We start from the raw sequence: 14686 nt of genomic DNA on the forward strand, positions 1-14686 counted from the left end.
CGGAGAGTAAAGTGGGATCAGTGATGACTTGGTAGTAGCTGTAGACGTGGTAGCGGCTGTGTTACCTCCTACCAGGGCAGGGACCATGTCCTGTTCTCCCCAGTATTCTTGGCATGTAATAGTCACTTCAGAAATGGTGGGTTAGTTGGAGCCACCTCAGCCACTGTCTTGGGAACATTTTCTCTTAAGGTAGAAAAAAGTATGAAAAGTCCACAAGTACCTTCCCCCTCAAGGTCAAGGATTGGGTCCTTCTGGCGATTAGTTAGAAGCAATCATTATTTCTCTAAAAACCTTGAAGATCTCCCAAGAGGGTCCAGCTACTGTTTTCTTCTTCTCCCATCTGATGGCCAGCCAGAACCCAGGGCCATTGCTCTCCATGACCCTGTGCCGTTCTTCATGCACTGTGGTCCAGGCATCCCCATGGGAGTTTCTGGTAATGCAAAACCACAAGTAAACAATTATGGAGAAACTGAAGCTGTTTACCCATTGACTATGTGTGCATGTGTGGGGTGCATTGAGGGATGGTATTCTTTTTGTTTGTTTGTTTGTTGTTAATCCTCACCAGAGGATATTTTTCCATTGATCTGTTGGAGAAAGTGGAAGAGAGAAAGACCGAGAGAAACATTGATGTGAGAGAAACACATCGATTGGTTGCCTCCTGCACATGCCCCGATCAGGGCCCAGGCTGGGGAGGAGCCTGCAACCAAGGTACATGCCCTTGACCAGAATCGAACCCTAGACCCTTTGGTCCACAGGCCAACGCTTTATCCACTGAGCCAAACCAGCAAGGGCAGGGATGGCATTCTTTATGTCTAAAACAACCCTTCAGAAGGAGGGACTCCTTCTAATGTTTCCAAATGCTCCACAGCAAAGGTATTTTTGTTTTAGAATATGAAATAAAATAAGAAATAAAAACTTTTTAAAAAAACCCTACACTTTGCAAACACGGTCCTAGGATTTCAGTTTAGGCATAATGGCCACATTTCTCCCACTTTCTCCTCGAGTCCCGATTAGATGCAGAGTTTGGGTAAGTGGAAGAGCGAGGACAGATTTACCCGCAAAGTTATTCCTGTTGTTTGTGACTGATAAGCCTCAAGTCATCCACATTCACATACAATACATTGGAATAATAGTGGTTTTTTTAAAATCTATTCATCCGACGAGTGTTTCTTGAGCACCTACTATGTGCCAAGAAACATTGTAGGTGTTTGTTTCCTAAATCTGGCAACCCTATACTGAGGGCTCTTACTAAAGGAGAATGCAACGATAGTGGAAATACATGATTAAGAGATACAACAGCTGTGTTGTGGCTCGAGCGACTACAAAAATGACTGAATGTCAGCTACATTAAATCTGACTCTGAAGGAGACAGTGATGTGTGAGTATAACAGTGAAAGTGACTAATTGGACAGTAACAAGGACAGGTGTGTGCCGGTGGGGGCTTGCTAAATATTGGCGTGGCTGTGTGGCACTGAAAGTAGGCGAGTGCCAGTGACAGTGAAGACAACTGAAAGGGTGACAGCTGGGGACACGGTCCAAGTGCTACGTTGTACAGAACAGCTTGACGTTTGTGGTCATTGACTGTGTTTGCATATCAGACAGTGGCGGTAAAAATGAGGGGCCATTGACAGCAACAATGTGAGTGACAGTCCTGCCCAGTGGATTGAATTTGTGGTTAAAAACGGTGATGGAGTGGGCGTCAGTCTGACAATGACTGAATGTTGACACGGTGGAGGCAACAGCTGTAGCACACAGGGAGCCCGGCATTGTACTGAGACAACTGGATTTGGGCAGCATGGCTGGCAGTGACAGAAAAAGTGGCTGCGTGTCAGAGTGACAGTGTGCAGCGCGGGGTGCCGCCCGGACCTGGCTTGATGAGTCTGAGGCTGTCTGCATCTCACTTCATCTGCTTGGCTGTGTGAGGCTGGCAAGAGGAGCGTCAACGTGGAATGTATAGTGTGCGACAAAGTGTGGGACACGGGGATTTAGCAAACAGACTGCAGTAAAGACGGTTTCTCCCAAACCCTAAATACTAAAATTGGGAGGAGAGGCGGGATAAAAAAAAAAAAAAGCCTTCAAGACACCACGATTGGTTGATACGGGCCTGTCAGCCAATCATGTCTGAGCGGTGTCAAGCCTCTCCACCAATGAGAATACGTCCGGGGACAAGCCTCAGGTCCCCTCTCCGCCTTGCACGTGAACGTAATGTTTTGGAAAAACGGAGAGAAATCTTTCGTGTATACCTTCCCACCATTCTTGGAAATAATATTCTAAACCCAGGTCTGGTGGAACCCAATTAGAACTTCCCTAAAAGTGCGGGAGAGGAGCGAGGACGAGCGGCGAGGCCAGCAATCGGCCTGGTATTAGTGGAGAGCGCGGGAGTGACGCAGGCCCCGCCCCGGGGGCACGCCCCCAGCACGTGACCGTGGCGCGTGAGGCAGGCTGGGCCTCCCCCTCCTCACTGATATCCCTTCCTCGCCAGCCTCAAGATGGCCGCCTTGTGGCGTCTCTGGCGCTGTTGAATGGAGAAATCTTTATTGTTCCCTTCGGGCAGGAGTGTTCGTGTCCTCTATGGCGCTGTCAATAAAGAACGGCAGTTTGAATCGGTGCTGAACAGGTAACCATAGAAACGGGGCTAGGACTCAGCGTGGAGACCCCTTTTGTAGCTGAGGCTTGAGAGGCGCCCCAAATGACGGGATCACAGAGACAGAGACCCTTCCGCGTGTCGACCTCCGCGGGCTCTGCTCAGTCCCAGCCGCCCCTTGCCCCGGGACCTCCAGGAGCGGCCCACACCCGGAGCGCAGGCTCGGCTCTAATCTCCGGCGGAGAAAGGCGGCGGGTCCCGGCTGGGCCCTCCCCGCCGCGGGGTTCCTCTCTCCCCCGGGCCTGCCCTAGCCTCGCACCCCTGCTCCTCGGCGGATCGCGGCCTCGCGCTGCCGCTGCCGATCTTCTCGGTCTTCCCCCTCCCCCTCCCCCGCCAAGTCCCTTCGCCTGGCGTAGGCCATCTGGCCTAGGGCCAAATCCCTCCCAAAACTAAAAATGGATTTTACATTTTTAAATGGTTGGGGGGGCGGGGGAAAGAATATTTCATATGAATTGTGACAGTTTTATGAAATCAACTTTCGGAGTCCATAGAGGGAGTTTCATTGGAACACAGCCATCTTCATTGTTTATGTATTGTCTATGGCTGCTTTCCTGCTGCAGGAGCAGAGCTGGGAGAGTCCCATGTTGCATGACATCGATCTCTTGGCCCACAAAGCGGAGAACATCTGTCTCGCTGGCCCCTCACAGAAAGGGTGCCGACCCCTACCCTTGACACAAATACACTGGGTCCATGTTGTCCAGCGATTTCTCTGGTCACTTCACACCTAATGGGAAACTCTGGGTACACCTGTCCCTTGCACGGAGAGCTGTTTGACAAAACACTATGACTTCCATTATCTCTTCTGGTCTTAATGATGTATTATTACTCAAACTGGGAATTGTTTCCCCTACTTTAAATAACAATAATACCATCCACCCAGCTCCTACCAGAAGTCAGGTGGTTTATTTACATTCATACACAGCATTTTTGTGCTAACAACACTTTATAAGCAAGTGTCCATGTTTCTACTTAAGAGGAGCAATCTTAGTTTCTGAGTGGTTAAGCTGTTTAAGGTGGTCCTAGGTCACAGGTTGTATAGGTCATGCCTGGAAGCCCCCTGCCTGGTGACCCATGCCATATACTCAGAATTTCTTTCAACTCTCTCAATCTGGGGCTATTGGTTCTTCCTTGGAATTGTATCCACGTCTTTTGTGTGGTTTATGTAGATTTAATTACAACCCCAAAGTGAAATATCTCTCTACTTGGCTAAAATCTTCGAACTTTTGCCACACTCCACTTTCTAGTTTAGATGCCTTTCATATATGGCAGTAGTGCCCAAACCTAGCTATTCATCACTAATTTATTTATTTATTTAATATATTTTTTATTAATTTCAGAGAGGAAGAGAGAAGGAAAGAGAGAGAGACACATCAATGATGCGAGAGAATCATTGATCTACTGCCTCCTGCACATTCCACACTGGGGATTGAGCCCACACCGGGCATATTCATCACTAATTTAACAAATGGTTTGCATGCATGCATTCATAAATCATTCAATATTTGTTGACCACCTACTATGTACTAGGGATGATCCAAATCCTTGGAAATACATCGGTGAAAGGATCAATGTGAACTTTGTCCTTCCACAGAATTTAAATTATATAGGGGCTTGGACAAATGGTACACAAGTAAACAAAGATAATTTCAAATACAGCTGTCAGAGCATCATAATAACAAATGAGTAGTTAATATTTATTCATTCCTGTGTTGCCCAGAGCTCTTTGAGCTTGTTTTACACTATGTGCTTGATTTGCATGGATTATCTTTTAATCTTCACACCATCATGACATAGGTAGTATTAATTACTACCATTTTAAAGATGAAGACACTGAGACCCAGAAGAGATTTACAAGGTTACAATAGCTAATGCATAAGGGAGCTGGGATCTGAACCTGAACTGATCACACTCACCACCCTGTATTAGTCCATCTGTTTATCTTTTCTACCAATGTGGGAGGTCCTCAAGGGCAGTCTTTTGTATCAGCTGCTAGCCAGTGCCCACAACCAGTCATCTGGTAAATATTAAATAAACAAATCCAGGCTGTTCGTTGAGCAAACATTTGAGTGCCTGCTTTGTACCAGACACCATTGTGCTAGACCCTGTAAATACCTTAGTAAGCAAGATGGACCTAAAACAGTGTCTGAGACAGTGAAGAAATAACAAAAGTTATTCCAAATTGTGGCAACTGCTAAAAGGAAACAAGCAGTGCTAACCTGAGAGGGCCTTGGAAAAGTTTAAGCTGAAACTTGTTGAGTGACAAGGATCCAGTCCAGCAAGAAGGGAAAAGGGAGAGAAGTGGGAAGGCAGGACTTTTCAGCAGGTTTAGAGCCTGTGAGCTGACAAGAATTTGGGGTGCTGCAGAATGAAAAGAAATGAGTGATTGTGCTGTGGTTCTTAGTCCTGTCCGGAGCCCCTGGCCCTGAACATAGCTTTGCTGCTGATAGAGCTGCATGCCAGTGGGCCAGTTACAGATTAGTTGTCTGATCTGCCAAACGTGGATAATGGTACCTCCTTAAAGAGTTATTGTGTGGACTAAGAGAACATGTAAAAATAGGTTCCGAGTTTTCTTGTTGTTATATCTGTTGCCAAATTCCAATCAGAGGAAACTAATGAAATTAGGCCCCAAATGGAAAATTATGTAAAATGGTAAATGATTACAAAAATCCAGAAGAATGTTATAGACAAAATTGAAGGGGTGTGTGTGTGTGTTTCTGTCTTTTGGGGGAAGAGGGACAAATCTTATTTTTTCTTAATGTTTCTCTTAAGAGTTGAACTTTTCCAACTGGGATGTAATTTTTTTCAACCTAATTATACAAATGTCTATTTAGAGCATTTTTCATCATTTTGGTGCTTTAAGCTTGAAACTGTTTGTTCCTCCATTGCACACATGAAAGAGGCATGCTAACAAAATGATAGGCTTCACACTCTAGTTGGAGGTCATTTCAAAATTTGTTTGCAAATGATTTGGGTTTCCTCTAAAAGTTTTCAAAATAATGTTGCATTATTTTCAATGCCCTGCTTTAAATACGTTTAAAGCAAGTAGGGGACTTTTTAAATAGGTAAAAATAATATGATGTTTGGGCTCATGAACATGGAAAATTACAGAGGCAGTAAAAAATCAAGCAAACTATATAAGATGAGCAATGTCAAGGTTTGCTTTAAACTGTATCCAGTAACCAGATGGCACATGTCATCAGAAGATATAATCCAGCCCAGCAAATGGAGCACAGAACCGGACAGAGAGTGGCATGTTAATGCAATGTTAAACAACAAGCCCCGAATTAAATGGCTATTTTAGGGTTGGGTGGGACCTTCACATTTAAAGTATTGCAGTTTCACTCTGTGATTTGGGTCTGTTGTGTTCCAGTAAAGAGTAGGTGGTAACACTAGCTTTGAAGGATAATATAAAACTGCAGGAAGAGCCAGGGCATACTGATTTGTTTTTCAATCTATTTATTTCGGTTCAAAGCATCATTGCAGACAGGCAGCGCAGGAAAAAGCCACACTCTGACAATGCTCAGCTGCTTTAGGAGATTGAGGAAGACTGAGTATAACTAACATGTGGCTTATTTTCTTGGACTACCTGTCTGCAATGAGGCTTTGAACTGAAATAAAATAGATTGAAAAACAAATTGGTATGCCCTGTTGCCTCATACTGCGTATTTACATTACCTTTCTGAAGTTCTGCCTGTGCCAGCACCCTGGGGGCAGGCGGTGACCCCTCAGCCTCTTTCAACTCTTCCAGAGAGTGAGCGCTTTGATTTTTACAAGGGCATTGGATTGGGATATATGGTTTCTGGATCTCCAATAGCCTGCCTTCTAAAGTCATCATCTTGATAATGTGGAAAAAGCAAGCTATAACCACAGAGAGGAAAATTAAATATTAAGATTATTTAAATTCAAAGGTGAGATTGTCACTTTTTAAATGTCATGCAGGGTGTGCAGTTTTAAGACTACTGCAGGCCTCAAGGGAGAGAAGGGAAAGGAAAGAATGCTAACTTACCTTACACTTTCCTAATGTTGTTACCCTCCAAATTATGCTGTCAGGTCCTCAAAATCATGACTTCAAGTATTTCATTTCCTTCGGTGAAGTAAATGTGTTCTAGCAAGGATTGTTAATCTGGGGTGAATGGCCCAGCTGCAAGGGATCCATGAAACCTTTGAGTTTGCCTGCAAATTTGTGTGAATGTTGTTTTTCTGGGGAGAGAGCCCATTACATTAATCAGATCTCAGTCCCTGACCCCTCAAAGGGTGCAGAGCCAACAACAAAATGTCACATCACCAAATGAAAGTAGTGTTGAGACTCCCTCTGGAAACAGTTACTTTCTAGAGTTGTATGGCCTTGATCTCAGAGTTTTGAAATTATCTTTCCAGCCTTTTTTCCTGTCTAAAGCAGTCAAGCATAGTTGAATGCTTATTTGTAACTAGAGGCCCAGTGCATGAAATTCATGCATGGGGGGGGCGTGTCCCTCAGCCCTACCTGCACCCTCTCCAATCTGGGATCCCTCTCACAATCCAGGACTGCTGGCTCCCAACTGCTCACCTGCCTGCCTTCCTGATTGCCCCTAACCGCTTCTGCCTGCCAGCCTGATCACTCCCTAACCACTCCCCTGCCAGCCTGATTGATGCCTAACTGCTCCCCTGCCAGCCTTTTTGCCCCTAACTGCCCTCCCCTGCAGGCCTGGTTCCCCCCAACTGCTCTCCCCTGCAAGCCTGGGTCCCCTGCAACTGCCCTAACCTGTAGGCCCAATCGCCCCCAACTTCCCTTCTCTGCCGGCCTGGTCCCTCCCTACTGCCCTCCCCTGCTGGCCTGATCGCCCACAACTGCCCTCCCTTGCAGGCCTAGTCCCTCCCAACTGCCCTCCCCTGCTGGCCATCTTGTGGCAGACATCTTGTGTCCACATGGGGGCAGGATCTTTGACCACATAGGGGCAGCCATCTTGTGTGTTGGAGTGATGGTCAATTTGCATACTACTCTTTTATTAGATAGGATAGAGATATTTACCCAATGAGGTGCTTCAGAAATCCCTTAGAGATCCTTGTTTGCCCTTATTGTACGTGAGACCGGTGAAATGGGGGCATGTTGTCTTGGCAACCTTGTTAGCAGATACCAAATTTGTTTCTTCAGACAGGTGAAAGGAGGAGCAGTAGCAGCCTAATTCTTTGGCTCTGGGCTTCAACTTCTTACAGATGGATTCAGTTCCTCAGAGTTAGGAGTTGAGGGTTAGGAGGGAAATGGGGAGGAGGAGAGAGGTAGATTCAGGGAGGCAGAGACAGAGGAGTAAGGAGGAGTGGGTGCCTGCCTGCTTTTGTACGGAGTCCCTCTGTCTGTACCTGTGAAAGTAAAGAGCTTCTTTCTGAAAACAACTTTACTCAGAACTTCTCTAATACTTAGACCACTGGGAAAGTCAATTCATAGATGTAATTTCTGGGTTTATTAGTACTGGAAGGGAAATAAGAGGAAGGAAATACCTTTTAAATCTTTATCTTAGGCTATTTTGTAAAAATGCCACCTCAATAGAAATCTTTCGTAGGCCAGAGTTTGGTCCATATAGTGTTTAACAAGTAGTTGCTTACATTTAAACATCAGAGATTGTACACCTGCCTGACCTCTGGAGGTATTTGGATGAGTGGCCTCTGCTATACGTCCTAGAGTCTGGTTCTTGGGACAAATAATAGGGAATATTTTATGAAGGCAAGGGCCCAAGAAGGATGAGGGAGATTAGAAATACAGGATTACAAGTGTAAATAATAGCTGTTGAGGTTTCAAATATTGGTTACTTGAATTTTTTAATATAAAAACAAAAGTGAACAGGATGTGACTATTTCTGACTTGGAGAAAATATTGCAAGAGGTAAACTAGTGGGTTAACTAGTTTTTCTCTGTTTCTCAGTTTGCTAGGCTGCAGCGTGGATCTTCCTTCTTGACCCCTTCAGCTCCTGTCCCACTAACTGAAATAGCATGTCAGGGGCTCAGGCAGCAGGGAACTTGCCACTTTCCTCCCATCTGGCACTTCCCTTCAGTTACTAGTCTCAGTAAATGGCACCACAGAGTTAGTTGCCCAAGGCAGAAACCTGGGAGTCCTCCCACGTCCTTGCCCTTCTCTGAAGCCGCCACCCTCCTTCCACTCCCCCACTCACAAAGAGCACACATGTATATCAGCTGTACACCTGTTGGATGGCCCCCTTTTTCTCTTTTGGTTAAAGCTACTGTAATCTCTTGTCCTGGGTTAGTGCAACAGCCTTCTAGCTGCTCAGCTGGCTTCCAGCTCTGCTCTTCAGTATGTTTCGTTCACTGTTTGTCAGTGATCTTTATAAAGCACAAATCTGAACATGTCACTCCCATGCTTGAAACTCCAGGATGCTTGTCTGCCCTCAGGATAGTGCATTTCCTTGGCTTGGCATCTGCTGGCCTCGAGCTCTCTGGCTGGGCAAGTCTCAAGCCTCATCTCAGCTCACTCTCAGCTCCCCTCTCACTCATCTACTTAAGCTGTAGTAAACATTCAGTGGGTCACTGAACTTCATTCTCTGGGCCACGCTCTGGGCTTTGAGGCTGCTGATTTCCTGGCCATGTTGTTAACCCGGCCAGTGGCGATGCTATTAGCCACACTGACCATTAGATTACTGAATGTTGTCTTAGTTTCTGTGTGGTTTCTTTGTCCTTAGACAATATGCTACTTGGGATGTATAGCCAAATCTGCGCTAAAGTCACTTGTAATTATTTTCTGTGTGGCTATGCCACCAGCTTGATAAACAGGTTCATTTGTTTGAAACTTTAAAAATTGCTTTAAAAGCCTGATTTTTGGTTGTTGTTTTTGTTAATCCTCACCAGAGGATCTTTTTTCCATTGCTTTTCAGGGAGTGTGTGGAAAGGAAAGAGAGGGGATGAGAAAGAGACACACATCGATTGGTTGCCTCCTGCATGCTCCCCAACCAGGGACAGGGAGTGAACCCATAACGCAGGCCCTGACCAGAATTGAACCCGAGACCCTTCAGTGCACTGCAGGTGTTCTAACCATTGAGCATATTGGCCAAGGCTAATTTTGTTTTTAACTGTGTAAACCATTTGCATGATTTCAAAATCCAAATTATATAACAAGGTGCATTCACAGAAGTTTTTATTTCATGCCTGACTCCTCTTTTCCCTCTTGAATCTTGCTTTCAGTTTTGGGCTTTTGTCAGTCTGTTAGGTAAGAAATAATATATCACTATAGTTTAAATTTGTTTTCTCCTTTCTTGAGATAAAGGATAGCTGCCCAATGTCTGTGGTATAAATTGCAAGATTTTTTTTCCAATTTGTCATCTGCCTGACTTTTCCTGTTTCATTGCTGTACAAAGGTTTTATATATTTTATAGTAATATTTATCAGTCTTATAGTGTATGTCCTGCTTTAGACCAGCACTTTTTAACTTTTTTCATCTCATGGCACACATAAACTGATTACTAAAATTCTGCAGCACACCAAAAAATAAAGTTTTTGCTGATTGGACAAAAAAAAAAAAAAAAAAGGTATAATTTTGATTCATTCACACCAGATGGCTATTGTTGTGTTGTCTGTTGTGATTTTTTCTATTTGGCAACCTAAGGGAAAAGAGATTAGTGCTCCTGACTAAATAGTCAGTTATTGCGTGTTCTAAAAATTCTTGTGGCACACCTGTTGAAAATCGCTGATTTAGATTTTGAGTCAGAGTAAGAAAGTTTGCCCCACTCTCAATTTATGAGGAATTATGTTTTCTTCTAGTACATACATGGTTTCACCTTTTTATAAAAACATCTAAGACTCTAATCCAACTGGAATTTTTGGCATTTAGTTTGAGAAAAGATCAATTTTATCTTTTTCCTATTGGCCAGACAGGCATCCCAAAACTACTTAAAGTTCTTACCTTTCTCCACTGATTTTAGATGCAGTCTTTCTTGGATATAAAACTCTTGTATGCATTTGGATTTCTTACTGGGTTTTTCCATTTTTTTCCACTGATTTGCTAGTTCATATGCAATTACAAAAGCATCATAATTTTAGAGCCTTTTAATTTATTTTACTATCTGGAAAGGCCAATTTTTTTCATATTTCTCTTTTTCAGGCTTTTCTTGGCTGTTTCTGCTTGTTTATTCTGCAATATGAACTTCATAATTTGTCTAATTTCAGGAGGAGACAACTTGATGGCATTTTTATTGAGATCATGTTAAATTTATGAGTCTGCTTAGGGAAAACAGACATCTTTCTGATATTGAGTTGTCCTATCCTGTCTTTCCACTTGCTTAGGGTTACTTTTATGATTTTTTAGGAGTGCTTTATGTTTTCCTTATATAAAATTTGTATGCTTCTTGTTCGGTTTATTAGACTTCCATTCTTAATTAAAAAAAAAATTCTTAAGATTCCCTCCAAAACGTCTCAGAGAAGTTGCATACATCCACATACTCCAAACTTATTGTGTACCATTCTGTGCACTGGGCCTCTAGTTAGACCTATAAGTCTGCACTCTGCAGCTGTTAATCCACTGATTCAGAGTATTTTGTTCTCTTTATCTCCACCCCAGAACTTTAAAAAAGTAGCGTGTTGGTAATAGCAGTTACCATTTATTGAACACCTACAAAGTGCCAGGCACTGTACGGGGTGTTTTTACATAATTATTTTGTGTAATCCTTACAGGAGCTAAGCAATAGGTATGATTATCCCCATTTTAAAACTGGAAATTTCAAGCATACAAAAGTGAGAATAGCATTGTGAACGCCCACATACATGTTCACTTCATTTTACACTTGAGAAAGCAGGTTTTGAAAGGTTAAGTAACGCAAAGGTTACAAAGCTAAAGTCAGCTTTAGAAGCTAACTTGTTTTTAGCTCCTTATTAAGATTTTCTTTTTCAAATTTTAACTCCAATTGGCTAGGGAAAAGCAGAAGGAAGACAGCCGAGAGCCACTATTCCAAACTCAAACTGGTAATATTTTATTAGTCCCTCCTAATGCATATCACAGATACTGCCCTCACTTTTGCCATTTAAAAACGGTAAGCCCTCCTGTCATTACTCCTCTTGCTCACACTTTGCCTTCTCTTTGTCTAGTTTTATTAGTGCAATTTGATGAGTTGATGTTTAAAGGACTGCCTCTGTTTTGAGTGACCAGCTCCTAGCATGATGTCAGGAACATAACAGGAACTTGTAAGTTTAACAGTGAAACTTATTGCTCTTATACATTTAGCCCTGACATTACTGTGGTACTATAACTTTTAAATGTTGCTCTAAAGGCCTGGCAGTCATTAAATTTGACCACCCAGACACCACTCTGCTGTCAGCTGCCCTCAGTTCCAGTCAGATTCAATCCACAGGGAAACTTTCCAAGGTCAAAGTCCAAGACAGCAGACTAATTGGCCCCTGGAGTTCTGGATTTTCTTCCCGGGCAGCAAATTTTTGAGGGTGAAATGTTCCAGGTCTTCCTTTGAACATTTTTGAGCAAATACTAGAGAATCCATAGGCTCTTTCTCAAAGTTAAAAACAATAAAGAAGTTATGCCTTTTACATTTTTTATTAGCTCCTTAATTTAACCCTCTTGTCATACTCCCTGGTGATGGATGAGAGAAAGATAAAGATGAAAATAATTCGCATTTCTTCAAAGACAAAAGAAACTTACAGCACTAGAAGGAGAGGAGAATGGAGTTCATCTGTGAATGAACACAGAGGTACCGAAGGTCAGCTGACCTGAGTAGTGGAGTAGGACAGTAGGGAGCTAGGGATTCATTTTCTTCAGTGCTTCTGCTACTTAACTACTAAGGTGTAAGAAAGGAAGGATCTTAAGCTGAAGGTGGTCTCTTCTTCTCAGCTGTGCCATATGCTCCCCGAGAGCACAGATTATGCTGAATTTCTTCTCTGTGCAGTGTCAAACCGCAGGAAAGGGCACTTGGCTGAACTTGGTAAAGACATGCTGGACACACTGTCCACTGATGAGGCTGGGACGCGGCCTTGGAGTCATGCTGGGGGTCCATGGGTTTCACAGCCCAGCTGTGTGGCCTGGGACAAGTCCGGGCCTTGAGAAGTATGTGTATGATTGATGCCTCATGTTGCATAGAATAAGTAAATGCTAAATAATGTCATCTGCTCTTACTTAAAAATCACTTCTTTTATCCCTGCAGTGCCTCTTAACAAAGAAGCTACCAAAAAAGTAGGAGAAAGACTCTAGGATCAAAAGCTCAACTGCTTTTTAAATTCTCAAGGTTGGGCAAGGTACAGTGAGTGGTAAGGTTCCAGCTCCCGAGTCAGACAGTGTGGGTTCATTTTACTGACTCTACCACTCCCTGGTTTTGTGATTTGGGGTGAGTCATTTCATCTCTCTAGGCCTCCACTTTCCCAGTTGAAAGTGGAGTTAATAATAGTAACTGCCTCACAGGTTTTGCACAAATTATATAAGGCCACCCATGCCAAGTTCTTGGCATGGTACCTGGGATATAATAGATTTTGGTAAACGATGGCTACATATTGTTAGGTCGCTTCCTTAACCCTTCCAAACTGTGTCTACCTCTTTCCCTTTCCAAAATGTCTTCCTCATTACTTTCCACTTAGAATATATAGCTCAGACAGGGGTAACAAGATCAGCCTCATTTCTGTCACTAGTTAACTAGAAGGTCTTAAACATACTTTACTTCTCAACAGTTTCTCATCTACAAAATGTGGGCATTGAACCAGGTGATTTCAGAAGTTCTTTGTATCTCCTCCCAATTTTCAGTGAGTTTAAGGCTTTGAATGAAATCTCTGATGATAGCCCAGAGATCTGTGCTCTAAGAGGCCTAACCCTCTTCATCCTCTCTTCCCAGCTGACTCCTATCTCAGACCAGCTGTATGAAACTAGTAATGTGATTGTCTAGAGATTCTTTTCATTTAAAGAAGAATTTTTGTAATATTTGCCATATATAGAAGATACATAGATAACATATAAAATGATGAGGCAGAGTGAATTTTAAAAATTACATCTGTGAACTGACCATCCAACATAAGAAATATAAAAACATATTTTGGCAGGTGTATTTTTATTATTCCTTTTAACATTTAGTGAATATTTAAAATGTTACAGGAAATGTCCTTTATGTATATTGACTCATTTACATGTAGTAGGATATTAGTAGTATAGTTGTAACTACGCCATGAGATAACTATTATCCCCATTTTACTTATGAGGAAACTGAGGTCTGGAGGGTTAAAAGTTATATAGATAGTTAGGGGGCAGAGCTGCACTTCACTCCCTGGCTGTCTCTAGAGCCTGAGCTCCAAACCTTTACTGTAAGCACACAGCCTCTGGAGTCCCAAGGCTTGGCTTGGTCTCCTTTATTTGCCTGAGTGCTTTGATGTTCACGTTAGACTAGTATCTCTCACCTTAGAATTTGGCATTGTGTTGGTCCAGATTTATTCCCTATTGAAGAAAAGTGTATCTCATAGTCAACTTGGTGAGAACTCAGGACTCATCCACATTTTCAGGTCAGAGCAAAATGTCTATCGGTACCAGCGACAAAGCCAAGGGTCTTTATTAACACCTAAGAGGTTGGATGTGAGAGCACTGAAGTGATGATTGCTTGTTGAGGCTCTTGATGCAGGATGCAAGAGTCACCCTAGATGTGATGCAGTCACTGTCCCCAGTCACTCATTAGATGAATGTATTGCTTGGGAGATTTTGCAATTTGGCCTGTTGAGAGTTATCTTGGATGAACTATGGGATCAGAGCAGCATGGCCCAGAACGGCAGAGCAAAGGCAGATAAGTCTCCTTCCATTTTAAATCGCTCGTTTCTCTGAATTAGTCTGAGATAAAGAGGACACTAGCAGTTTGTTATGCCAAGCACTTTGATGTTTTATATCATGGTATTTTATAGAATGACTCAAAAGAAGAATTCCATTTGAAATTGAGAGTCTGGAAAAAGAATAGTTGAATGTAATGGTTACTTTCTAGTGGACCTTAATCTGCTGTGTCTCTACTTTGAGAATCTGTGGTGAGGTGATGGTGGAGATGATGATGGTGATGATGATGGCCAGCAGCTTATTGATTTATTGAGTGTGTTCCT

At 43.0% G+C, this 14686-nt stretch overlaps 1 protein-coding gene across 2 annotated transcripts in view; it reads left to right on the plus strand.

The window, feature by feature from the left end:
• The first annotated feature begins 2488 nt into the window (after positions 1-2488).
• The window catches only part of ZBTB40 (zinc finger and BTB domain containing 40), a 61877-nt gene continuing 49679 nt past the window's right edge, over positions 2489-14686 (plus strand). The window contains exon 1 of one of the 2 annotated variants that reach the window (XM_080655045.1): positions 2489-2617. The gene's annotated coding sequence lies outside the window, so the exon portion shown is untranslated. The remainder of the gene's footprint in view (positions 2618-14686) is intronic. The other variant, XM_080655046.1, reaches the window with a different exon arrangement.

Source organism: Plecotus auritus, assembly GCF_963455305.1.
Source record: "Plecotus auritus genome assembly, chromosome: 2".
In the NCBI taxonomy this organism is placed as follows: domain Eukaryota; kingdom Metazoa; phylum Chordata; class Mammalia; order Chiroptera; family Vespertilionidae; genus Plecotus; species Plecotus auritus.